Below are 13881 nucleotides of genomic sequence, written 5' to 3' on the forward strand. Positions count from 1 at the left end.
ACCCCACTTTTAGTACCAATTTCTGTCTCAGTCCATTCATAGTTCATGCTATAACAAAAATACCTTAAGTGTAGGTGATTTATGACAACAGAGTGTTATTGCTCATAGTTCTGCAGGCTAGGAGGTTGAAGAGCAAGTGACCAGTAGATTTGGTGTCTGGTAAGGGCTCTCTGCTTCATAGATGGCACCTTGATGCTATGTCTTCACGTGACAGAAGGGACAACAGGCTCCCTTGGGCCTCTTTGAGAGATGCAGTAATTCCACTCACCAGGGCTGTACCCCCAGGACCTACTCACCTTCCAAAGTCCCCACCTCTTAATGCCAACACACTGGGGATCAGATTTCTACTCATGAATTTTGGAGGGACACAGACATTCAGACCACAGCAGTTATTGCTCAAAACAAAGGAGTAAACGCTAGCAAATAATGTAAGTATGATGTATTTAGATTTATTTTAGTCATGCTCGTTACCTTTTTAAGGTAAACTTTCTGGGTCAATTGAGCTATTTAGATGCAGACTCATATTTGAAGGTTCTGCTCCTCTACAATACCAGACTTATAAAAATCAGTGTGTTCCAATCATTCATATACTCAGCGAACATGCTAAGACCTACTGTGTGAAGGATTCTGTGATATGGGCTGGGAGTGCAGACTTGTATCAGGCAGCTACTCTCTCAGAATTCACTGCCTGGCAGGGGGAGGCCAGGAGGCTGTCCCCAGCTAAGACACAAGGTATGACTTGTGCTAGGCCAACAGGGAGGTGCCGGGAGTATAATACAACAAGGAGGAGCCACCACGGCTCACCGGAGGGTCCCCATATGGACCCACCATTGCTGAGTGTGTGTAAGAAGAAGACCAGGACCAGGGAGGTGGGTCTGAGAAATAGTACTGATTAAGCAGTCCAGGAAGGAACCCCTGAAAAGAAAATGAAGACCAAGTAGATAGACAGGAAAGGAGCCACAGGCAGGTCTCCCAGAGAAAGAGGAGGTTAGGAGGAGGGAGTGCTCCATAGGACCCAGTGCCTCTGGGAGACGAAGGTAGAATCCACACCATCTTTAAAATGAGTTGGGGCTGGGCACGGTGGCTCATGACTGTAATGCCAGCACTTTGGGAGGCTGAAGCAGGTGGATCACTTGAGCTCAGAAGCTCAAGACCAGCCTAAGTAAGCAACATAATCCAAAAAAATTAGCCAGGCATGATGGTGCATGCCTGTAGTCTCAGCTACTCAGGAAGTTGAGAAGTGAGGATCTCTTGAGCCTGGGAGGTTGAGGTTACAGTGAGTTGTGAACGTGCCACTGCACTCCAGCCTGGGTGACAGAGTGAGACACTGTCTCAGAATTAAATAAAGAAATAAATAAAATTAAAACATGCTGGGAAGAGAGAAGAAGAGTGTGGTACCTGGAGGGAGAGCTGGGCTAGAGAGAAACGTTTTAGAAAATCCATGTAAAATCCAAACACAGCAGATTATTTCAGAGGTCAACAGGGTGAACTATGGCTGGGAAATGGACCAACACAAAATAGACGCTGGTGGATATCATGGAGGTTCGGGAAGGGTGGGACTCATGATGTGTTCGACAAGGCCATTGGAAACCTGGGTTGAGTCTGTGTCCCAGGAAACGTCCACTAGTGGGTCCCGGTGTGGGACCCACCCGCGGCCCCCACCCCAGGAGCATGAGAGCAGGGTTCCCCCTTCCTGCCCCTTCTGGCTTTCTGCTCCGTTCCCAGACCCTTCTTCTCCATCACCCAGCATGTTCCTAGAAGGGCATAGAACTTATACCAGGAGGGAACCTCCAAGTTAGGCAGGGGGAGAGGCTGGAGGACGTGAATGGCCCCACAGTCCAGGCCCATTCACCTGATCTTGGCTCTGTGGAGGTGAACATGGTTGAGTTGCCCTTTTTGTGAAGAGGTGGTAGCTGCAGGTATGGACAACTTACATGTTGAACAATTTATATACTAATCGAAGTCATCTCACTTTTTCCCTTGGTTTTTGGTTTCTGGGGTCTTCTAAGAGGGGAGAGTGACTCATGTCCTTTGCCCACTAGCAGGTGGCCTTGGTTTCAGTGCTGCTCAGTGGATTCTAAGACAGTATCCCAGGAGCCTGCTGGTATCAGCCCAGCAGCACATTTTTGGGGTCTCTGGGAATGAGCTTGGGAAGGTGAGTGAAGAACAACTGAAAAAAATGAAGCACATTTGTGGCTGAAGGTCATTTTCTGATGAATCACGATCGGGGGAAGCTATGGCCGCTCTTGCAGTGATCAAGTGTCTGCCGCCTGGATTCTTTCCTGGCACGTCACATCCACAGCTTCCAAGAAAGTGCTACTGTCTTACATGACAAAGTAATATTTGGCTCAAAGAAATCACTGCCAAACTGAGCAGCCAGTAAATTCTATGACAGCATTCACCATAATTCCCAAATGTAAACCAGATAGTACATTGTCATTCATAACCAGCGGACTGTCAGAAATCAGAGAAATGTTGGAGAGGCCTGCAGAAGCTGATCTGCTGCCCCTACGGTCACTGATGGCTTCCTTCATCGATGTAAATGCAGGGAGAAGTGGGTGAGGTGTAGTCCCCAAGCAGTCCCAGGCTGAGAGCCCTGCACAGGACTGGAAATACACATCAAGGTTCACAGGCTGTCTGGTCTTAAGGAGGTGACTGCAGAAGCAGGAGCATGTCAGTATATTCACAGCAGTACCCTGCATGCAGTTCTGTTTGCAAACGGACACCTCTCACTCTTGCATGACCGGCTCCAATAGAAGCAAAACTCAGGTCTATCCTAGAACACATCCCAGCGGAAGTTTCTCTGTGGGGGATGAGCTTCGAAAGTAATTGTAATTTAATTAGAAATTTAGATGTCAGTACCTGGTTTTTTTAGTGGGACTTTTTTTTTTTCTTGGTAATTTATACATTAGCCGAGATACCTTTCCTACTACAGTGCCAGAAGTTAACGTCTAATAGAATTCATACATTTTGTTCTCTCTCATGTCTTTTCTCTGTTACCTATTCTTCACAATTCTAAATTTAAGAAGTATAGATGTATACATCTGTGCGTGTGTGTGTATGTCTCCTTGGCAGCAGTCCTAATTCCTTTGGTGATTACTAAACACTTGAGGACTGGTAAACTGTGAGGAATTGAATCTTGCGGGCTGCAAGGTAGAGGACCCAAGTCTGCCTTGCTCCCCTTATACCTTCAGGGGCCCGGCAGGGTCTCCTGCTCCTGGGGCTCATCCTGCAAAAGGTGGCTGGTATCCAAGCAGCCCACCCCGATTGCCTTCCCAGGGAAGAGGGCAGGGCAGCTGTGAGGCAATGCTTCTCCATGGTGCTGGGAATCTCTGTGGTATAAACCCAGTGGGAGGAAGGAGATAATTTCAAATAATCGATATTTAGTTGCAATGACCGTGAAACCAGCCCTTCACGAGCACTCTCTCTGGCCCAGGGCTGCACTGCACCGTTCTGGTGGGAAAGCGGGTGTGGGAGGGTCCACCCCTGCAGGAGAGGGCTTGGAGAAGCTCCCTCCTGGGACACTGAAGAATGAGCGAGGAAGAGTGACGCCTCAGTTCAGTTCACCAGGAGAAACGCGGGAAAGGCCAGCGTAGCGAGGAGAGCGCCACACAGCTGTGGAGATGTCAGCAGACACAGCAAGGGACGATGGACGCAGGCGCCAGCCACCAGAGTGCAGGGTAGAGAGGAGCTCCACCTAGAAAGCCATGGCACAGGCAGCCCCAGGAGGCCTGGGCATCACACCCACCCGCCCCATGGCACAGGCAGCACCGGGAGGCCTGGGCATCACACCCACCCGCCCCATGGCACAGGCAGCACCGGGAGGCCTGGGCATCACACCCACCCACCCCACTTTCACTCTGCAGGGAGCAGAGGGGCCTTCATGTTTTTACATTAGAAAGGGATCGGAGAGCACGTTGGATTTCAGAATTTGAATGAAGGCAGCTAAGAGAGGGGATGCATGAGGGTGCAGGGGGGTGGGGTACGCAAAGACGATTCCAGAGTTAACGCAAGCAAGTAAGGAGGAAGTCCAGAGCCAGGAAGGAGGTGCTGGGAATGCAGAGGAAACGGCAGACTCCGGAGACGCTTGGCGGAAAGTCCATTGGAATCAGTGCCCTCCCAGTGCAGTGTGAGGACGGGGGTCAGCAGTGTCTCCCCCCATGTCACGTTCTGAAGCCCGGCTTAAGGGCCTTACAATTCACTGAGTTAAGGAGCAGAGAAGGAAAGGGGGGTTGTTTCTGTTTTTTGGAGTTTTGCTGAGAGCAAGGTTGGAGGAAATGAGGTAAGAAGTTCAGGGCCGGGCGCGGTGGCTCAAGCCTGTAATCCCAGCACTTTGGGTGGCCGAGACGGGCGGATCACGAGGTCAGGAGATCGAGACCATCCTGGCTAACACGGTGAAACCCCGTCTCTACTAAAATATACAAAAAAACTAGCCGGGCGAGGTGGCGGGCGCCTGTAGTCCCAGCTACTCGGGAGGCTGAGGCAGGAGAATGGCGTGAACCCGGGAGGCGGAGCTTGCAGTGAGCTGAGATCCGGCCACTGCACTCCAGCCTGGGCGGCAGAGCGAGACTCCGTCTCAAAAAAAAAGAAGTTCAACGTGAAACCTGCTGAGTTTAAAGTATCTCTAGACCCTCTCATCAGAGGCATCCAGGAGGGAGGAAGGAGCCGTCCGCCTCTGAGCGTTCACTGAAGCTGCTTGGTGTGAATGAGGCATCCCACCTAATGAGTTCAGAGGGAAAGAGAGCAGCAAAACTCCAATGTTCAGCAGAACAGGAATCAGGAAGGGGCCAGAAGTGTGAGGAGAAACCCAGGCGGGTCTGTGGCCACCAGAGGAGCCCATTCCAGGAGGGAGGGAAGGCAGCCGTGCTGGGACTGCAAGGGTCCCCAGGGCAGGGAGGTGCCCTCACAGCTGGGGATGGTGGCGTTGCAGACCCTTGGAGAAGAGTGTCAGGCCAGAAACCAGCTCGCCATGGTGTGAATGGCGGGCAGGAAGTGGCTTTGGAATATGTCCAGGTTCTATTTGAATAGAGAAAAATTTCCCCCATCACCATGCTTCCTGAAAAGAGAGTGAACCCGCACTCTGGGATGTGAGGGCAGGATAGTTGGCTGCACCGTCCCCAAGTTCTGCCCCTTCTCCCGCTCCTGTCCGATGTGAGAGGTGTTGCCACTGCAGTGTATCCAAAGTTCCGGGCATGCACGGCCGCCCTCTGGCCATCGTCGGGGTCATGGATCCTTTAGGAGTGAGGAAGCAGAATGTGTTGGTGTGAAAGGCCTTTCATATGGCCGGGCGTGGACACAGAGAGAAAGCTCCAAACATCCTTGTGGCATTGCTCCCGCCTGGCTGAACAGCACATTCACAGTGAGACAAACTCAGGTCATAATAAGAACAGAAGATCACAACAGCCACATGACATGCCTGCACACACACACACAGGCACACATACACACATGCACATATATACCTGCACACATATACACATGCACACATACACACGCATGCACACACACACAGGCACCCATACACACATGCACATATACACATGCACATATACACATGCACACATACACGCACATATACACGCACACACACACGCACATATACACATGCACACACACGCACATATACACATGCACATGTACACACACATGCACATATACACATACACATATGCACATATACACATGCACACACATATACACATGCACACATATACACACATTCTTGCACCAAAATTTCACAAAAACATCATGGGTGAAGATTTCTGGCAATAATCTTACTATGAAGCTGACCACTCAGGCTGTGGCGGGTAAATCACAATATGGATATTCCAACCCCAAAGAAAGCAAGAATGTACCGTGATCAGCGCAGACCCACCCTAGGTCTCTAGTTTCCCTCTCCCCATGATGCTCCTTGCTGCCTAATGAACCGCGTGCATCTCTGGTGGTCTGCGCTGCTGCCGCTACACCTCTGCGAACACCAAATGCGCAGGAAGCATATCGGGCGCAGCACGGCTGCACTCCATTGTTGCCTTCTATTTCGTGGATGAAAACTGCTGTTGATTTCTTTTTTAACAAGTGCCATTGGGAAGAACCAGTGTTCTGGAGGCTGTTTTCGCCTGTGTCATTAGAACAGGGCGCCAGCTGAGTCACTTCTCTGGAATGGACGTTAATGTCACTTGGTTTCCTCTTACCCAGGACCCCAGGCTTCATGTCTGGACAAATGAGCCATGCATTATCTTTCCACCAGACTGAAGAAAGATCAGTTTCTTGCGGTTTGTTGTTCTTTTTTTAATTGCGGATGTCTGTTCAGCGTTCGCCCAAATAATCTTTCCAAACCGGGGAGTCTTAAGGGGAGCGCAGGATGTCCAGATAGCACTGCCCTTTGTTAACCAGAGAGATGACAGACAATAACCCCGGCGTGGTGAAACCTGGCCCACACATACACCCCGTCCCAGGGCCAGCGTTAGGGCCATCAAGTGGCCCTGGTAGCCAGTGGCTCCAGGACCAGCATCAGACACTCGGTGTTACTGTGGACAGTAGCTTTGCACAAATTCTTAGCGAGGTGATTTCCAAAATATTAGATACCTTTAAAGACAGAGATGAGGAAGACCGAACTGGGATCTGGCTTTTACTCACCGCCATTTAACCTTCCTCACACCAAGCTTCAAGGCAACATGGAGCGTGAGACATCCGTGAGCAAGAAACCAGGCTGTTGAACCACTCACAGGCCACATCCTCTGTCCCCTCGCAGGACTTGCAGTCATCTCACTCAAAGTCAGCCCAGGTTTTTCTCTAGGCGTTGTTGCCAAGCTTATAATTTCGCATGTTCACAGCCAAATGTATGTTTAGATACCTTAGGTTGCTGCTGACATCCTGAGAGTGTCTTCTGGTTGTAAACAGACATAATTCTGATCGCTGGGAGACTCTGTTCTCGGACAGCCCCTTGGTGTTCAGTGACATGGACTCCAAGTTCACCATCTGATGTGTGGGCTTCTGCCACTGGTGCTGTCGTATGGCACCTCCCTAAAACCTTCCCATTCATACATGGTCCCCGGCACCTGTTCTTCTTCTCCCCTATCTTTCCTTTTCTTTTTGACGTCAGATTCGAAGCCACTGACACACCCTTGTGTTTTCTTCACGACAAAATATGTCACTGATGTTACTGTTACATCAGTTTGGTTTCTTCAGAAATCAAAACAGTGACATCTTTCTTCCGTCTGGTGGAAAGATAATCAGAGCTGATTTAACAGTAACGTCAGTCCTTTCCTAGAAAACCCAACCAGGTGATATCAGTGAATATTTCCATTTCCCAAATAAAGAAACTGAGGCTCGGGGAAGGGCAGTGACTTGCTTGTGGTCATAGAACTGGCAGAGCTGGGATTCAACCGAGGTTGCACTTCAAATCCGGACTCTTCCTTCTTGACCGCACGGGGCTCCAAATCCCGTGAATCCGTGTTTAACTGACCAGTGTTAAATCACTTCAGTTTGTTCACAAACCTGATGGCCACCGTTCTGCCCTTTTCTGCTCTCAGCTGCCTTCTTCCCGATGTTCTTAAGCCCTTGCTCACTGCCTGTGGGGTCACTGCGGGGACTTCTACCACTGTCTCCCGTGTCTCATCCCAGCTCCTATCTGGTCAGCACCCAGGCCTCCCTACAGGTCTTCTCAGTCACAACAGCCTTCTCCTGAGGAACCTGTACCTCCACGAGGTGGCCTCCTGATTTCCCACAACTCCCCTGGAACACACAGCTCATCCTCTCCAAGGTCCAGCTAAACGCTGCTTCATAATATGCTTAACCAGCCAACCTTTTTAGCATGCAGAACTCCACAGCTGTTTAGAAAATCTTCCTAATGCAGCCTGTTTTCAACAACGAATCTGTTCAGAGAAGCTAGAGAAAGCATAGGTTATGTCTAAAGATTTCCCTGGAGTGTGTTAATATTTCAGAATATTAGCCTGCAGCTCCAGGGGCCTCCTCTGCATACCTTTTGACCGGCGTTGCTAAAAAGTAACAGAAATGACTTGTTTGGATTTCACCTTCTTTTTCTACCCATCACTCTGTAGCAGGGAGGGGGATTAATGAGCCATGAAATGGCTACAGTGGAGCAGGGTAGGGTTAAAGCAGAGAAGCAATGTTCTTAAATCACCTTTGCAGGACTGTGGCTGGCTTGGTTTTGTATGGATTTCCACGAACCCCAGGCATACATTGTTTATTTTCGCAGACAATTTGTCCATCTGCTTTTGGCTTAATTCCCGCTTCAGGAAGATCAGTGGAAAAGATATATTCAGAATCTAAAGTCAGGTCTGTTCCTCAAGGGAATTCTGTATGTGGATGACAATGCCCTATGGAACTCTTGAAAAGCCCCATATGAATCCTCTCTTTTATATGGCAGCCGAACGGCCCAAACCTCTCTGTGCCTCAGTTTCCTCACCCATAAAATGGGTACAATGACAGTACCTACCTCGTAGACGTTTGTTTGTGAGGATTCCATACGCTGACTGTTGGAAAGTGCTCCAAACAGTGAACCGCTCTAGAGCCTGAAAATGTCAGCTGCTGTTATAGCTTAGTCCCAACCAGGGGCCAAAGCTAATAACCTGAAGCACTGTCTCATGGACCTCTGCGATGGGCTGGGTCTAACAGGTCCGCCAGTACACAAATTTGGAACACTCTCCTTTAAGCAAGTCAAAGGGAAGGGAATCGTTGGACAAATCAGTGACTGAGTTTGTTCAACCACCCTGTAGAAAGGAAAATGGAATTCGATGTGCTCTTTTGACATCTTTGGAGCTCTGCAGTCAGGACGTTCCCCTTGGGACATGAGCTCCCCATGACAAATGAGGGAGCTGCCCTCTCTCCCACCGAGGTGAGTCACTGTAACCCAAAACAATCTCAAAATCTTTGACATCACTGCCGCTTGCAAATCTGTGCCTCCAGCCGAGGGCCGGTGGATGCTACCGCCTGCCACCTCGTGTTCACCACCAGGACTGCACGTCACTACGAGTCTGCTGCCCTCATACCCCGGCACAGGAACGGTAAAAAGACCAAACAAAAACGTGTCTTTTTTGGACATAAGGTTGAAATCTGATTTTAAAACAGAGACATTCAGTAAGCATTAAACATCTTCCTTTTATAGCTTTCTCACAGACCTACATTGGCAAACTCACCCCTTTCCTCCATAACCTTTAAGCCCTTGAGTCACAGTAGCTGCCCTGAATTGCTTACGCAGGTCTGGCTTATCACTGACAGTTGTCCTCAAAACACTTGGTTCAAATATTACCAGAACTAAATCTGGAGGAGGGAGTCCTGGCATTCCAGAGCCCTTGCCTCATTTTCTAGCGGGATCCCAGCAGATGGTCTGATTTATCTAATCAGATGCTGAGCGCGGGCCTCACTGACCCAGCCCTCCTTTCCACAAACAAGTCTGGTGGTCTCCTTTTTTATGACTCCACTTGAGAGGCCTGGAAAACATTCTCCCTGATAATGCAGGTGATAAAACCAGATCATCTGGTGGAACGAACAATCAGAAATTCCACTGGGCGGACACAGGGCTTAGAGAAGAGTTGAGATTGTGGATGATGTTTTCCCGTAGATGAAGGTGAATGAAGGAATTGAATGGAGGGTGGGGGGGACCAAAGGAGAGGGTAAGTCCTCCACGGCATGAGCTGCTGATGCTCGACTTCAGAAATTGGGAAGTCATTATAATGGTCAGAAATGTGGTCTAAAAATAGAAGATTCCATGTGGAAAGAACATGAATTTTGGAGCCAGGCAGAGGGGGTAAATAGCAGTGCCATAATGCATGTGTTTTACAGGCAGCACATGGAGTGTGTTCTGTGTGTCAAATCCTGCAAGAGATGCTGGGGACAGAGTGTGAATGTGGAATGGTCCCTCCCTCCAAGGGCCTCGCAGCCCCACATGAAATGTGGGTACAGAGATGTAACGTGGCAGTGCCCTGCAGTGTGCCTTGGGGAAGGAGCTCTGACCGCCTCCTCCAGTTGTGAGGAGGGGAAGATGCCCCCAGAGAGCCCGTGCTTGAGTCACATCCTCTCGTGCCCTTGAGAGCCGCAGGCATTGAGGGCTGAGTGTGCCATGGCCCCCAGGTTCCAGAAAAACTGGCCCAACCGCTAGGCACTCAGCAGACTGGAGCGTGGAGCACACTGTGCCAGCATGGGAAGGGGTGTGCCAGGGCAGCAGGGGACAAAAAACCCCGAAGGCCATGGCGGGGTGGGGTGTGGTGACTCGCAGAGCCTGCAGAGCTGACACGGTGGCTTGGGGGCAAAACAGACAGGGCTCTCAGAGCCCCCCGCCCCCACCTTCCCTTCACAAATGAGACATGAGCCGGCAGTGCTCAGCTGCGGGGAGCAGCCCGGACCGTGACATGGGACCCTCGGGGCGTGGGAAGCAGGTGTTGCTGCATGCAGAGCACCACTGGGTCGAGGTGCTGTGGGTGAGAGGCTCATCTCTCGGGGCTGTCCCTTCACCTGTCTACGTGACAATTAGACACACTCTGTGGCTCCCAAACCTGCCTGTGAATCTGAAGTGCTTGGGGGCCTTGCCGAAAACATCAGTTCCTGACTGGGTGGTGGCTCATGCCTGTAACCCCAGCACTTTGGGAGGCTGAGGCAAGAGGATGGCTTGAGCCCGGGAGTTTGAGGCTGCAGTGAGCTATGATTATGCCACTGCAGTCCAGCCAGGCAACAGCAAAACCCTGACTCAAAAAATATATATTACATATATATAAATTCCCTGTCCTTTTGTGGGTCATCAGCATGATGCCGGGGCATTCACACTCATGTGTGAGACATGCCTCTCTCAAAATTTGTTAAGATGTCAGCACATGACCCATCTCACATGAAAAACTTAAAAAGAAAAAAACAAGCAAAAAGAAAAATACATATATAAATTCTTCCCAGGCTCCTTCCCTTGACTCCCAAACTGCTAGACCAGAAAATTCACAAGGTCTGAGACTGAGACTCCCCGTAGTTGGTACTTTGGCGGCCAGCCCAGGCCAGTCCTGGGACAGGGACCACTTCAGAACGATCACCCAGAACCCTGTTAAAATGCAGGACAGGAGAGGGCCCAAGCGCCCTGATTGCTAATGAGCCCCCAGGTGACTCTCAAGCTGCTGACCGCCGATATCTCTCTCAGACGCCCCAGATGCTCTCTGAGGTCCCTTCCAAGTCCAACATTTTATGAAGCCTTTGGGAAAGTAATTGGTTATCAATGACAAACAGCGGAGATGTATATGTGAAAAGTGATACTCTCTTGGTCTAATTTCAAATGGCTATCACTGTCTAATCTATAAGACTCTTGCTAGGGAATGAGGCTCATGTTTGCGTATTAAGGAAGACAAAGGTTGTTTTTGTATCATAATGTATGAGAAAGAAATATTCTTTTATCCAAAATAAAATGAATCCATACTCTACGTAAGAACTTTGGAGCTGTGTTTCTCTTTAGTTTCTGTATGGTAGGATTTTTTTTGTTAATTATCTTTTTCCCCTGTCTTTCTGTAGCAGCAACACGCTGGGTGAATCTCAAATGCATTGTGCTAAGTGAAAGGAGCCAGGCTCAAGACTGCACACTGTATGGTTCTATTTCTGTGAGTGTCTAGAAAAGGCAGACTACATGGAGGGACAAACATGAGGGATGGACCGAGGTTTGGAGAAGGGAGCATTTGATGACAAAGGGACAGCACCCAGAATGTGGGTTGATATGGAGCTTTTCTGACTCTTGCTAATAGTGGTGGTTACACAACTCTGCATTTATTAACGACACACCAAATAACACACCAAAAATGTGAATTTTATTGTATCTAAATTAAAAGATAAAATATTTTTTAAAGGAAGAAGAAAACAAAGTCAAACTAAAATAACAGATAAGTAGGCAGTAGCCAAAGGAGAAGGAGGACAATGGTGGTTATCAAGCATTTTCTAACAACAGAAAAGGTGGAGTTCTATTTAAAGCATGTCCTATTCAGGAACATTTCAGATAAAGATAAGAGGGGAAAAAAGCTGTACATCACAGCCAGTTCAAACCCTCTCCCCATGCCCACCGCTCCACCCTTGGCTCATAACCTTTTTTCTTAGTTGGCCAATGTGGTGGTTGCTTGTTTTATCATAGCAGAACCAATTCAATATAATGCTAACTCCAAGAATGTTTTTCTCTCATATATATAGACTGCTTTTCAGTCTAAATGCAAAATAGATATAACTTTTGGTCCTGTCCTTGGGCTGTGCCACAGATACTCAGCAGTCACCCTGGAAGACAGGCGGCCTGCTTGCTCACCTCACCGGGAGCCCGCCTTTGGAAAGCTGCCCACACACCTTTCCTCTCTGCTTCCACCTGGGGCAGACTCTGCGGGGCTGTTAGCTGCTTACTACCTGCAGAGGCGCATGGGGTAATGGCAGGCACATGGTGCAATGGGAGCACACCATCTCGGCCGTGAGTCATGCCATGCTCTTGGGTGTGAAGATGACCTAAGAATACCAGGAAAATATTGGCACGTGCAGTTGGCACATGAAAATTAGTAACCCGCGAGTGAGGTCATCAGTATAGACAATTAACTCTTGTAATTGCCAGTCATCGTGTAATCCTGGTAGCTCAGTAGTTGTCCCCTATGCTGTCACTCTCTAACCATGTAGGTGGAGGCCACCACCACAGTATCCGTTACTTCTTCCAGGCTGCGTGAGGGTGATGCTCTGGGCATTGAAACACGGCATGTCAGCGGTGCTAAATTAGAAAGAGCGTTTCATGCCCATTCGAGGCCTGACAGCCAAAGCTCTCTGCACATGGAGCCTGTGACTGCAGAATCGGCTTCCTCCTGGCCCCTTCCTCAGGTGCAGTCTGGGCTCTCAGGGCCCTGAACTCATCCACAATCAGACTCCAAGACTTCTTAGAGGACAAGCGGGCTTAGGAAATCACATCAATCTATTACACAATGATTCACATTTAGGCAAATGAAATGTCTTTATTGCTAAAAGCACAGAGATAATAAAAGGCTTTCCCAGAAAATCAACTTTTCCAACACATGCCAGGCAAAATCATATCCAGACTATAAAAAGTTTGGGCTAAAAGCCATTGAGCACAACTGCCCATGTGCTGCCTATTTTTAGAATAAGGAGCAGGGGTTTTCAGACACTGATACTATGGGTGGGGAAGAAGAGATCATCCACTTTTTCTCTGCTTTAAAATGTACACCTACCCCAGTCAAATCATTTCAGAGAAGACTATATAATAGCATCTTAGAATTATAGGTAGTACCTTCCGAGATCTGAAGATTTGTCTATGGAGATAAAGCACGACAGAAACCAGTGGCTTCCCTGACTTCGCCTTCACTCCTCAATCTAATTCGGTCCTGACCCACTTTCAGTTCTCCTGCCCTGTGGGCTGTGCCCCAGACAGTTTCTTGAAATTTCTGTCAGGATCACCGTCAGACAGACCACATTCCGTACAAGGAAAGCTAGGTCTTGATTTCTTCAGATTATTTCCCTGGCAGACTTTTTTTTTTTTTTTTTTTTTTTTGAGACAGAGTCTCACTCTGTCACCAGGCTGGAGTGCAGTGGCGTGATCTTGGCTCACTGCAACCTCCGCCTCCCGGGTTCACACCATTCTCCTGCCTCAACCTCCCGAGTAGCTGGGACTACAGGCGCCCGCCGTCACGCCTGGCTCATTTTTGTATTTTTAGTAGAGACAAGGTTTCACCATGTTGGCCAGTGATCCGCCCACCTCAGCCTCCCAAAGTGCTGGGATTACAGGCGTGAGCCACCCCGCCCGGCCCCTGGCAGACATTTTTAAAAAGCATTCGGCCAGACGGTTTTTTCCAAATGTCACTTTAAAGGTGTACACTCTCCTTCCTTTTCTAACCGTTCTGTGTCGCGTAAGCTCCCTTG

The 13881-nt window shown here is 49.1% G+C and overlaps 1 protein-coding gene and 1 non-coding gene across 2 annotated transcripts in view; both read left to right on the plus strand.

Moving 5' to 3' along the window:
• COL4A2 (collagen type IV alpha 2 chain) overlaps positions 1 to 13881 on the plus strand; it is a 199298-nt gene that overhangs the window by 94872 nt on the left and 90545 nt on the right. The window lies entirely within an intron of this gene.
• On the plus strand, positions 10741 to 10844 carry LOC116270628. Its single transcript, XR_004178784.1, has one exon. It is a non-coding gene; the product is annotated as a small nucleolar RNA U13 (small nucleolar RNA).

The sequence above is a fragment of the Papio anubis genome, chromosome 15, assembly GCF_008728515.1.
Source record: "Papio anubis isolate 15944 chromosome 15, Panubis1.0, whole genome shotgun sequence".
Taxonomy (NCBI): Eukaryota; Metazoa; Chordata; class Mammalia; order Primates; family Cercopithecidae; genus Papio; species Papio anubis.